The sequence below is a fragment of the Anastrepha ludens genome, chromosome 6 (assembly GCF_028408465.1).
Source record: "Anastrepha ludens isolate Willacy chromosome 6, idAnaLude1.1, whole genome shotgun sequence".
Lineage (NCBI taxonomy): Eukaryota > Metazoa > Arthropoda > Insecta > Diptera > Tephritidae > Anastrepha > Anastrepha ludens.
In genome coordinates this window covers 89,572,759-89,583,885 of record NC_071502.1, presented here as the reverse complement: position 1 = coordinate 89,583,885, position 11,127 = coordinate 89,572,759, and positions in this window count along the sequence as shown.

Below are 11,127 nucleotides of genomic sequence, written 5' to 3'. Positions count from 1 at the left end.
ATTCCAAAATTTTGTGCTCACAAATCCTTCGCGTAATAAAACTCTACTGGCTTGCCTGACCGCCCTTCCTCTTATTATATTTTCACTCTCTAACTTTTTTACATGAAAAATTTTGTGCTCACAAATCCTTCGCGTGATAAAACTCTACTGATTTGCCTGCGCTTCCTGCCTCTTATTATATTTTCACTCTCTAACTTTTTTACATGAAAAATTTTGTGCTCACAAATCTTTCGCCCAATAAAACTCTACTGATTTGCTTGCGCTTCCTTCCTCTTATTATTTTTTCACTGTCTAACTTTCAAGCGCCTACTTATTATTCCACTTGTTTTCCGCTAACTTTCATCCATATACCACGTATAGGTATGTATTTTTGAAAAATACTGCCCTTTCTATTTGCTCAAATTTTTTTATTATTATTTTATTCAAAACCAATTTTTATTTACGTTCTAATTGCTACGTTAAAATGCGGCACTCTAAATGCAGGCCCTGCCTAACAGTTCATAGATTTTATGTTGTTTTTATTTATATAAAAATAGGCCAAAAATATATGTATGTATGTATTTATGTAGTTATAAAGTTTTTGTTTTGGACAGTTGTCTGAAGTTTTTATAGTCAGAATTTTTCTTTTTCATATGAAATTTTCGCAAAGAGCTCCTCTATTTCCTTTACCCCATACAGTGTTTTGCTGCCTCCTTGCAAATTCTATTGAATTATTATCGTTATAAATTTTCATATATTTAAAAAACCTTCTATTCCTTTCCCACATTCATATATGTATATATGTATATACTCGCAAGTATGCTCTAATGGCTATTTTGCTTGTTTTCATTTGCTAACGTTTTCTTACATTCATTATCAACATTGCATCTCGATTACTAGGCGATTTCTTAAATCTGTTTTGTATGTATGTGAGTATGTAGCGTGTATGTCTATGTATGCATCTACTTGTAGTTAGGCATCTAAGTATTTTAGGTTTCTTTAATAATTCGTGCGCTTGGTTTCTGTTTTCCGGTTTAGTTGAATTATAATTTTTTTATTTTTCGTTTTATCGTAACCAATTCTATTATTTCATATATTTTTATACTTTAACACTCTAACTACTTCCTGTTTATTTTCGAAACTGTGGCTAAGCGCTTATCCTTCACCGCAGATGGTAGATATTTTAAGTTTATTTTTTAATAGTACAGCTAATTCTTACTTGTACATACGTCACTCAAACTCTAACAGTGCATACAGATATCGAAGCTCTTTCTTACTTTACTGAGTTACTACTGGCATATACACGTACTTATTCATAACTGTATCTTTTTGTAATTTTGTAATTGTAATAATTTGTTAGAGTTTTCCGTTTTTGATTCGTAAAGGTGGGTTATTTTGCAACTATGGATCGTTTTCATGTTATACGTATGTATGTGTGTATATAACACATACATAATTTCAACTCCAATTTGAAGATCGTTAAATATGGCAAATAAGATATTTTGAAAAAAAACTAAATAAAAAACTAAAAGAAAAAATTTGCTGAAATACAGGCATGAAATTCTAAAGAAAGTTAGCTGCTCAACATAAACCGTAAAAAATATTTCTGAGTCACAAAAAAATATTTGAAATTCTTGAGCGGCTTAAGTAGTTTAATAGTGAAAGCACTTCTTAAATGCAGGTATTTTTTCTATTTTCAAAATTTAGCCGCAAATTTTCCATATAATACTTATATATAAGAAATTTTGGTTGGGCCAGCGAAAGTTTATTTTCTTTTTGACTTTTGTGTTACACAACCGTGGATTCGTTTGAAGTGCACAACATTAAACATTTGATGACTTTTAATTTCATTCTTAGCGCATTCTTTCATTCTCTCTACAGCAACGGCTGAAATTGGGTGCATGAAAACAGGCGATACTTCAGCTTATCACTAAACTTCTAAACAATAGAACTGATCGTGACTGAACTTAGTGGCTGATTCCTGTACGCTTTTGTTTTATTAGCTCGTCCATCGGCTCATTACCTGCCATTCGCTGCAGCTTCGATTGCTTTAACAGAGCGTAAATGGTTTAGTTTCAACGACTTTTGCTGATTAATCATCGGTTTATTTATTTTTTTATTTTTTATTTTATTTTCATATTTATGCACATTAGCTTAAGATTTCGTCTAAATACCACGCGTGAATAGTCTTGGAATGTTTTTTTTTGTTTCTAAATTGTAATGTTACCCACCAAGAAATGTGATCGCAGTATGTGAGTGTTGCTGCTCAAGCCATTGAGGCCGCTAATGGCTCAAATCAGGCTGTGTTTGTTGCTGATATTCGAAAGAACTAAGTAGTGGTTTTAAGTTTTTCTTTTTTATTCACATTTCAGAAGAGCTTCACACAATCTTTCAACATTTCTCTATCTGCTCTTAAATAGTTGCTAAAATTTTTGATCTAACCAGCTTTTTTAGCCCTACGCAGGACTCTTGTCTAATCAAACTTTTGACATCACCAAGCATTCTTACCCAATCGGCTTTTTCACTTCATCTAAGATTCTCATTTAAACGCCTTCTTGACTTCTCCGTGCATACTCGCTTAATGGAATTTTTGGTTTTATCGAGGTTTCTCTCACAGAGAAATGGTTGTAGGCAGATTTTGTTTATCTTTTAAGATAACTAAAAAATTTTTATCTGAGATAATTTTTTGTGCTTGACTCTTACCTCGCACTTTCTGACTACTGTATTAATAGATTACCCGTACACTGGGTGAACTTGGTGATCTGTATAGTCATTTTGCATTGAAGTAATCGAAGGTTATTAACTCAAACTCTATGCGATCTACTCTGCTTTGAACAAAAATAGTGACCACATTGAAGTTATTTAAGTTTATTGACTTCAAAATTTATTCGCTCCGAAAAAAATTGTAGTGGCTTTCATTGACTTTGCTTTGCTTCCGTTCCAAGCAGCACTAATTTGAGGAAATGCTGTGTAGAGTAAGTCGAGAAGTGATAGTCTTTTCTATTGAATAGTCTAAGCAGTTGCTGATCACATCTCATTTAAAAGCGATTTGAAAATAGCTTTTATGTAATTTTTATCTTAACGGATTAGTATTTTTCGATTGAATTTATGCTAAGTGTGGGAAAACTGAGCTGCCTGTATATGGGTAATGAAGGCTGGTTCAACTGGACTTATGTTAAATATTCTTGCATTTCCTTCAGTTATTAACCAGCTTAGCAAAACTATTTTTTTATCTGAGCTGCTCAAGGTGTATTTTTATAAATATTTCCGCGCTAATTTCTGCCAAGGTTTTTTATTTTTACTATAGCTGCATAATCCGCTCTCTGCATAATCTACTCTGGCACAATGCACTCTAATTTTGGCTGCACTGTAATTTTGCTTACATGAACTTAAATTATTTTGATTGTTTAAGGAAAAAGGAAAAATTACAAACAATTACAAATAATATCTCCGCTTACATGCTACACTTCCCGTAGTTAAATTTTAAAAGCACCGCATATTCATAAGTTTTGACTATTTATTTATTTTTTATTTTCACTTACATCTTAAAAAAATTTATTTTATTTTATAAAAATGGCAAAATAATCCAAGTTTCTAACTGTGTACAAAACTCATAAAAGTTCAAAAAACTTTCAGCAAATTCTCAAACTTGTTAACCAATAGTATTTTGGGCCTATTTTAATATCTTGATGTTTTAATCGAGTTTAGCTAGGCAGTTTTATACACCATTACATTTTCGTATACTAAAATAAAACTTTCAAGAGTCTTAAAATTCGGGTGAATTTTTGAATTTTTTTTGTTGGTATTTTCTAGTTATGTATTTTCTTCCTTGGTTATGTATTTTCTTCCATGCATCGAAGCAAGACATTTTTTTATTCGGAGAAAATGCGCAACAGCCTCAGGGGAAAAAATTATCAAAATTCAGTTATAATGTTGGGCGACTTCAAGCTTCCACTTTCGTATACTAAAATTAAATGAGTTATAAAACTGCGTACCTAATTTTTCTTTATTTAATTTCTATTAAAAAGTTTGAAGTTTTTAGGAAAATTTTGTCGAATTTTATGAATCTTGTAAAAAGCTGGAAACATGGATTATTATGCTATATTTTTATATGAGAAATAATTGAAATTAACAAATAAATTTTCAAAACTTGTTAATAGGGGGGTTTTTATAATATTGCAGCTGTTAGCAGAAAATATTATGCACGCAAAGCTTTTCTGAGTCAGTGCATTTACTTTATTAACTGGGGTGATGGCTACTATGAGCGCTCTATGAATCACATAATTTATGTATGATTTTTTTCTGATCTAGGTGCCTTTATATGATCCTATTAGGATAGTTGGTTACCCACAATGATAAGAGGGAGCACTTGGTCGTATGCCAAGACATTCTAGGTAATTGGATTGCATTTAAGTTTTAAAATATTTGTTTACCGCAGAGGTAATTGAATTGCTGCTATCGACTCTGGTCAGCTGAATAAGAGCTCACATAAAGTGCATGATCAAATGACTAGCAGTGATCTGTTGAATCAGTATGTTTCATTGTACATTGGCCCTAAATGTTCGTAATTTGTGATGTTGGAAAAAATCAGTATGGCCACTGTCCATATTATTGTATTGCTGTTGGTACAACAACTGATTGGAAAAGCTTAAGAATCCGTACACTGATCCAGCTTAATCCAGTTTAACCGCTGCGAAAGCTTAAATAATTTATTGAATAGTTGTTGCATGAACTCAACTCATGTGTAGCATTTATTAGAATATTGAATTGAAAAATTAGTTTTTAACTGATTTTTAGTCACAATACCAGCTCTTATTTCTTGACTCAAACTTAGTTTGACTGCTATTGAAAACATGGTCTGCACCTATAATTTGAGTTGAATGTTAATTATTCGAAAATTAAATATTGTGCGCAAATTATAAATTATTCAAAAATTGTATTATTATTAAATAAGTACATATTATTCGAATATTATATATATTTAACACTAAACCTACCATGGACGAGTCAAATGACCCATTTTAAACTTTTTGTCAGAAGTTCTGAGAAATAACATTATTAAATCGTCGTTTGCCTGCACGACTTTTATTAAAAAATACATCGAACGTATTTTTCAAGATTTACTCTTCTCTTGCTAATTGTTTTACCGAGAAATATGTGTGATCTTAATAATGTATATAATATTTTTAAGACGGGTCATTTGACCCACTTTGGTAGGAATAGGAATACATAAAATATCGGTAGGTTTAGTGTTAAGAAAATATATATATTCGAAAATTTTATCAATTTAAATTTTAAAATTATATACCATTCGAAAATTGTATAATACATAGTTCAAAAATTATATATTGTTCGATTATTATATATTGTTCGAAAATTATATTTTTATTTGAAAATAGTCCTTTTATTCGAAAGTGATACATTGTTCGAAAATTATATATTATTCGAAAATTATATTTTGTTGAAAAATTATATTTTTACTCGAAAATTTTATAGTGTTCGAAAATTTTATTTTCTAAAATTATATATTGTTCGAAAATTCTATAGTGTTCGAAAATTTTATTTTCCAAAATTGTATATTGTTCAAAAATTTAAAAGTATTAGAAAATTTTATTTTCAACAATTATATGTTGTTCGAAAATTTTAAAGTATTAGAAAATTTTATTATCAAATTATATATTGTTCGAAAATTTTATAGTATTCGATAGTTTTATTTTTGAAAATTATATATTGTTCGAAAATTCTATAGTGTTCGAAAATTTTATTTTTAAAAATTATATTATATTATATATTGTTCGAAAATTTAAAATTATTAGAAAATTTTATTTTCGAAAATTATATATTATATTGTTTAAAGTATTTAATTTTATTTTCGAATTATATATTTTTCGAAAATTATATATTCTTAAAAAATGATATATTATTAAAGTATTAGTATTATATACTATTCGAAAATTATATACTGTGCGAAAACTATTTATTAATGATATATTATGAATGTTCGAAAACTATATATTGTTCGAAAATCATATATTGTTCGATAATGATACATTGTTCGAAAAATATATATTTTTCGGAAGTTGTATATTGCTGGAAAATTATATACTATTCGAAAATTATACACTATTCGAAAATTACATGCTGTTCGGAAATTATATTTTACTCGAAAGTTATTAATTGTTCGAAAGTTGTATTACTGTTCGAAAATTACATACTGTTCGAAGTATATTATTCGAAAATTATATACCATTCGAAGATTACATACTGTTCGAAAATTATTTATTATTCGAAAATTATATATTGGAAAAATACAATATTTAAAATGATTAATAATTTTAATATTTGCTTATCAAGTTTCGTTCGCTTTTGAGATTGACTGCTCGTATATTTATTTATTTTCTTACTGAATGCCGTAAGATTCTAGTGAACAGAGAGGGCACCAAATTTGCACCTCTTATAGCCAACCAAGGCAACTGTAGTGGCGTTAAAATATCAGCTTTCTGTCCCTCTGACGGTTTCTTAATACTTTTCGCCGGATCAGTTTACAATATAAAGGTTCCATGATTGAATTACATTTGAGAAATTATTAAAAAAAAGCGGTTTTGCAAGTCATTAACGCAACTTTCGAGTCTGCAGATCAACGCCAAGTTGTTTACTAAGTAAACTTTGAATATAATTTTCTGCCTATAAAACAAATTGGAGTTGGTTTCATGGATATATGAGAAAGAACTGCATCCACAAAATTACTTTCATAACTCCTCCAGCTGCAAGCCTTCAAGACCTTAACAGTCTTTTTCGTGACTACTTGAGAATTATCTTTGTACTTATTTCTTGACTTAGTTATCCTCAAATTTTATACCAGAAAGATTGGTGCTACAGTTAAAACAAAGCTTCCCTTTACGCGCGCGCATTCTTGCAGCTAATCATGCATTTCCCCATTTCTTGTGCTTGTATTAGATGCGTTAATTTCAAACCCTCGAAGCAGTTAAAATCAACTTTTCGAAGACTTTTGTTTCGGTCAGCTGATGGCCTCAGTTGTTCACCTCTTTGAGCGTATGCAAATATTTTGCCCATACCCTCCTCTCTAAACCTGATCATGCGTATCCTTGCCTTTCGTGCCTTGCTTATTCGTTTTCTGCGATGTCAGTAGTCAACGTCCCTTGCCAATTTCAACGCTGCATAGTTGGAGCTGTAAAGTGCACATTTACAAAACAAAAAAAATGTTTCTATACCAAAAAATGTATCCTCCTTTTCTGAAGTAGAATATCAACGTAAAGTAAAGAAGAAAGAAAGGAAATCTAAAAGGAAAGTACCAAAGAAAGCAACACAAGAATAGCTTTAAGTTTTTAATGTTTTTTTTAACTTAAGTTTATTTATTTTCTTATTTCACTTTTTATTGGAATTTACAAAACTAACAACGTTTTTATGCTTCACAGTTTTTCACGCTTTATTTTACACACTTTCTGCATTTTCCGCTCCTTTCAGACGTTGATTCTTCATTTTAGTCATAATTTTATATTTAGGTTAATGTATAAGTAGTTTTTGTGTTTTATTTTTATTTGCATTTTTCTTTTCGTTTTTTTGTTTTTTTAATACTTGCAAGCAATTTTACACGCGCTTCTCCAAATCAACTCCTAATTTTATGTGTGTATACTGTTTCAGTGCATTTTTGACACCCCTCTGCTTTGGGTTTGACAGTTCAATTGCATTTCCATTACTTTACCCCCCGCTTTTTATAATAATTTTGTTATGTTTGCGGCATTTTCTGTTGGCAATAATTTAATTTCTCTTCTCGGTATTTTATATTTTTGTTATTGTTGTTGTTGTGTTTTATGTGTTTACTTTTAATTCGTTTAATTAAATTGGTTTTGACTTTTTTCTTTACTTTTATTTTTAGTTTTTGTTTTTTTAATTTAAATAAATTTACTTATCTACAATAGCTGCCATATCCATGAGAATTGTTTCCATTTAATTTAAATTTAATTCAATACTTATATATGTTTATAACTTGTTTGTTAAAAATTTTTCAAAAGCGAATTGTCATTTATTTTATAAATTACGTAGATTTTGTATTGAGTGAATATATATATATACATACATATATGTGTTTATTTACTGATATATATATGTATGTATATATGAATATAAAAAGGAAAGTACATAAGTACAATGCAAATACATACATGCAATGAACGTGAACACGCACACATATACAATATGAAGACGATCTAGATGAATGTGGGTGTGAATGAATTCGGTGAAATGTTTATATTCGCTTTGAATAAAAAAAATCCAATTTAATTTACATGTGAAACTGAAATATTTTACTTTAAAAATACAAAATTTAATAACACAGAAAATATGTGGTTTTTTTCTAATTTTCAATAATTTTATATGCTTTTTTGTTTTTTGCAAAGTTAACTTTTTTTAAGTTCCAGAAAAGTGCGCTGGCAAGTACGCCACTCTCGCACATTCAGTGGACCTGCAGTATTATGCGCATACGCAATGAATTCGTGCAATGTAGCATATCTTTAGGCGACATTTTCTCTGTACTACTAAACGAGTGCTTCTTTTCATTTAAGAGGAATAATGCACATACATACGCACTTTGTAGTAAAAATAACATCTAATTAAACTATGCACAATTTTATATACATATTTATATGTACTAAGATCCAGTCGATGAATGATTTAAAAATTGAGTTCCACCTTAATTTAATGTTTTGTCTTTATTTAGTTGAAAGCAACAATTGAGTGACCGAAGTAAATAGTTTAAATAAATCAAATAGAAATATTTTACTACGTGTTGGCCGATTAATGCCTTTTAAATACTTTTGGACCCCGCTTTGAAGAAAATATAGAAAATAAATCTAATACATATTTAGTAAATTGGAAATTTCAAAACCAAAATAGTTCCATTGCATAAATTAGAGTTTGCAACCCAGCGTAAATTTTTTTTTTTAATTTAGCATTTTTTTCTTTTTAAATATATATATATATATATATTGTATATATATATCTTTTAATTCGTAAGTTTTACTTATAACCTTTAGTAATATTTAGTCTTTCATGTAATTGTTTTCTTGTTTGGGTTTTGCATTATTGAACTTGAACTTTTTTCTATTGTTTGTTTTTGCCTTTTTGTTATCATTCTTCATTTATTGTAATGCCATTGCACATACAGCTCATATTATTGTATTTTCTTTTTGTATATTTGTTTGTATGCCTTTAAACTTTTAATACATATCAATAATAATTTCATATTCATCTATATACTCGCATGTATATTTATATATGCAGTTATGTATGTATGTATATATTAGGTTATTTATGTGTACATGTATATAGAATAACTCCTTCAATGCTAACGATTTTGTTTACAATTTTTAAGCGCTTCATATACATATATTTTATTTTGGGGTGTGAATATGTATTACGCTGAGGCACAAGTCGTGAATCTAGTACAGGCTTAACTTTGCATTTTCAAGCGATGTAGCTTAAAGAAATTGCTGAAAAATTCCGAGGTGCAGCATGTCGTTTTCTGCTTCTATTTATGTACATAATTGGGTACCGCAAAAAAATTTTGGAATAACTTTGAGTCAGTCTTTAAAGAGAGTAGGGTTAGTTTTCGGAGTGACTCCGAATTTTTTCGAAGTATCTTAAGGAAAAAATAAAACATTTGCAGATAATTCTCAGAGTTTTTCTAACCTTAAAAAATCCTAAAAAAATTTCGGGAAGACTCCGAAATTTTCGGTATATTTATTTAAAAAAGAAAGAATTAAAGAATTTAAATTACGAATTAAGTTGAGGAATTAGTTAAGGAAGTTTAATTAAAATCATAAGCAGCATTAAATAGGCATAATTTCCGGGGTATATTAAGGAGAAAAGAAAATATTTGCATAGAATTCTCAGAACATCTCTAATCTTACAAAAAAATATTAAAAAAAAAAATTCGGAAAAACTCCGAGTTTTTCGGAATATTATAAGAAGCTACTGCTTCTGAACAACTATATCCATCAGAATACAAACTGTTCAAATGAAATTAGTAGTACGGAATGTTTCATTAAAATCAATCAAGAGCAGCATTAAATTAGCACAAATTTCGGAGTATATTAAGGAGAAAAGAAAACATTTACAGAGAATACTCAAAACACTTGTGATCTTAAAAGAAATCTTAAACAAAAAAATTCGGAAAGACTCCGATTTTTTCGGAATATTTTAAGAATGCTTTCGTATTTTAAGAATACAAATAATTCAAATGAAATCAGTTCGGGAAGTTTGGCTACGAATATGCTATTAAATTTTCGGAGAAGCGGCCCATGCTACTACAATGTAGTAAAAAAAAAAAAATTTAGATCCATCTACTAAATTTTTTCACGGTATTTTTTGGAGTAATTGAAATCATAAAGGAGCAGCATTAAATAAGGTTAATTGTTACAACAACTTGGTTATAAAGTTAATACTCTCTTTTACTTTAAGAAAGCGCGTACAAATAGTTCGGAAAAGCTTGGAATGTTGAGTAGTCAAACAAATTGCGTAGGAGACGAATGCTACATTATTACTTAACGAAAACGAAAAAACCGTTTTTGATTTCCTTACGATAGATGTTTGCAAAATTTTCGGTCTCAGAATATTAGGAAATCTTTTAAATGAAGTGCATTGTCTTATTGAGTATTTCGTACTATTTGAACAAAATTTGTTGTATTACATTCTTCTACACTACATATTTATTTTCAAAATTATTAGTACATAGAAAAAACCGAATCCGAATTTAGAGTCAGACAGACGGCCGATTAATAGTTGAAAATTAATTTTATTTAACAAAGTCCGAAAAGTACTTTTATTTAAAAGTTCGAAGAAGTTCTCATTTTCGCACTTCTGTAGGAAGTGCGCCAATATGTGCACGAACTTTCCCGAAATGGGGTTTTTGGCGATATTGTCTCTTAAATTTGTGTTGTGCATTTTGATGTAGCTCCACACATATGGGGGAAACTGCAGTGGTATGCCGTCTTTGGACGCTAGATGTTTCTATAATGATAGAAGAATTTTTGCGGTGGCCGTGTGATCCCTTTGAAAGAAAAAACTCTTTAATGTTTTACGTACAATACTATTACTCCTATCTTACGCACAAATGCAGTTGGGAGTGCG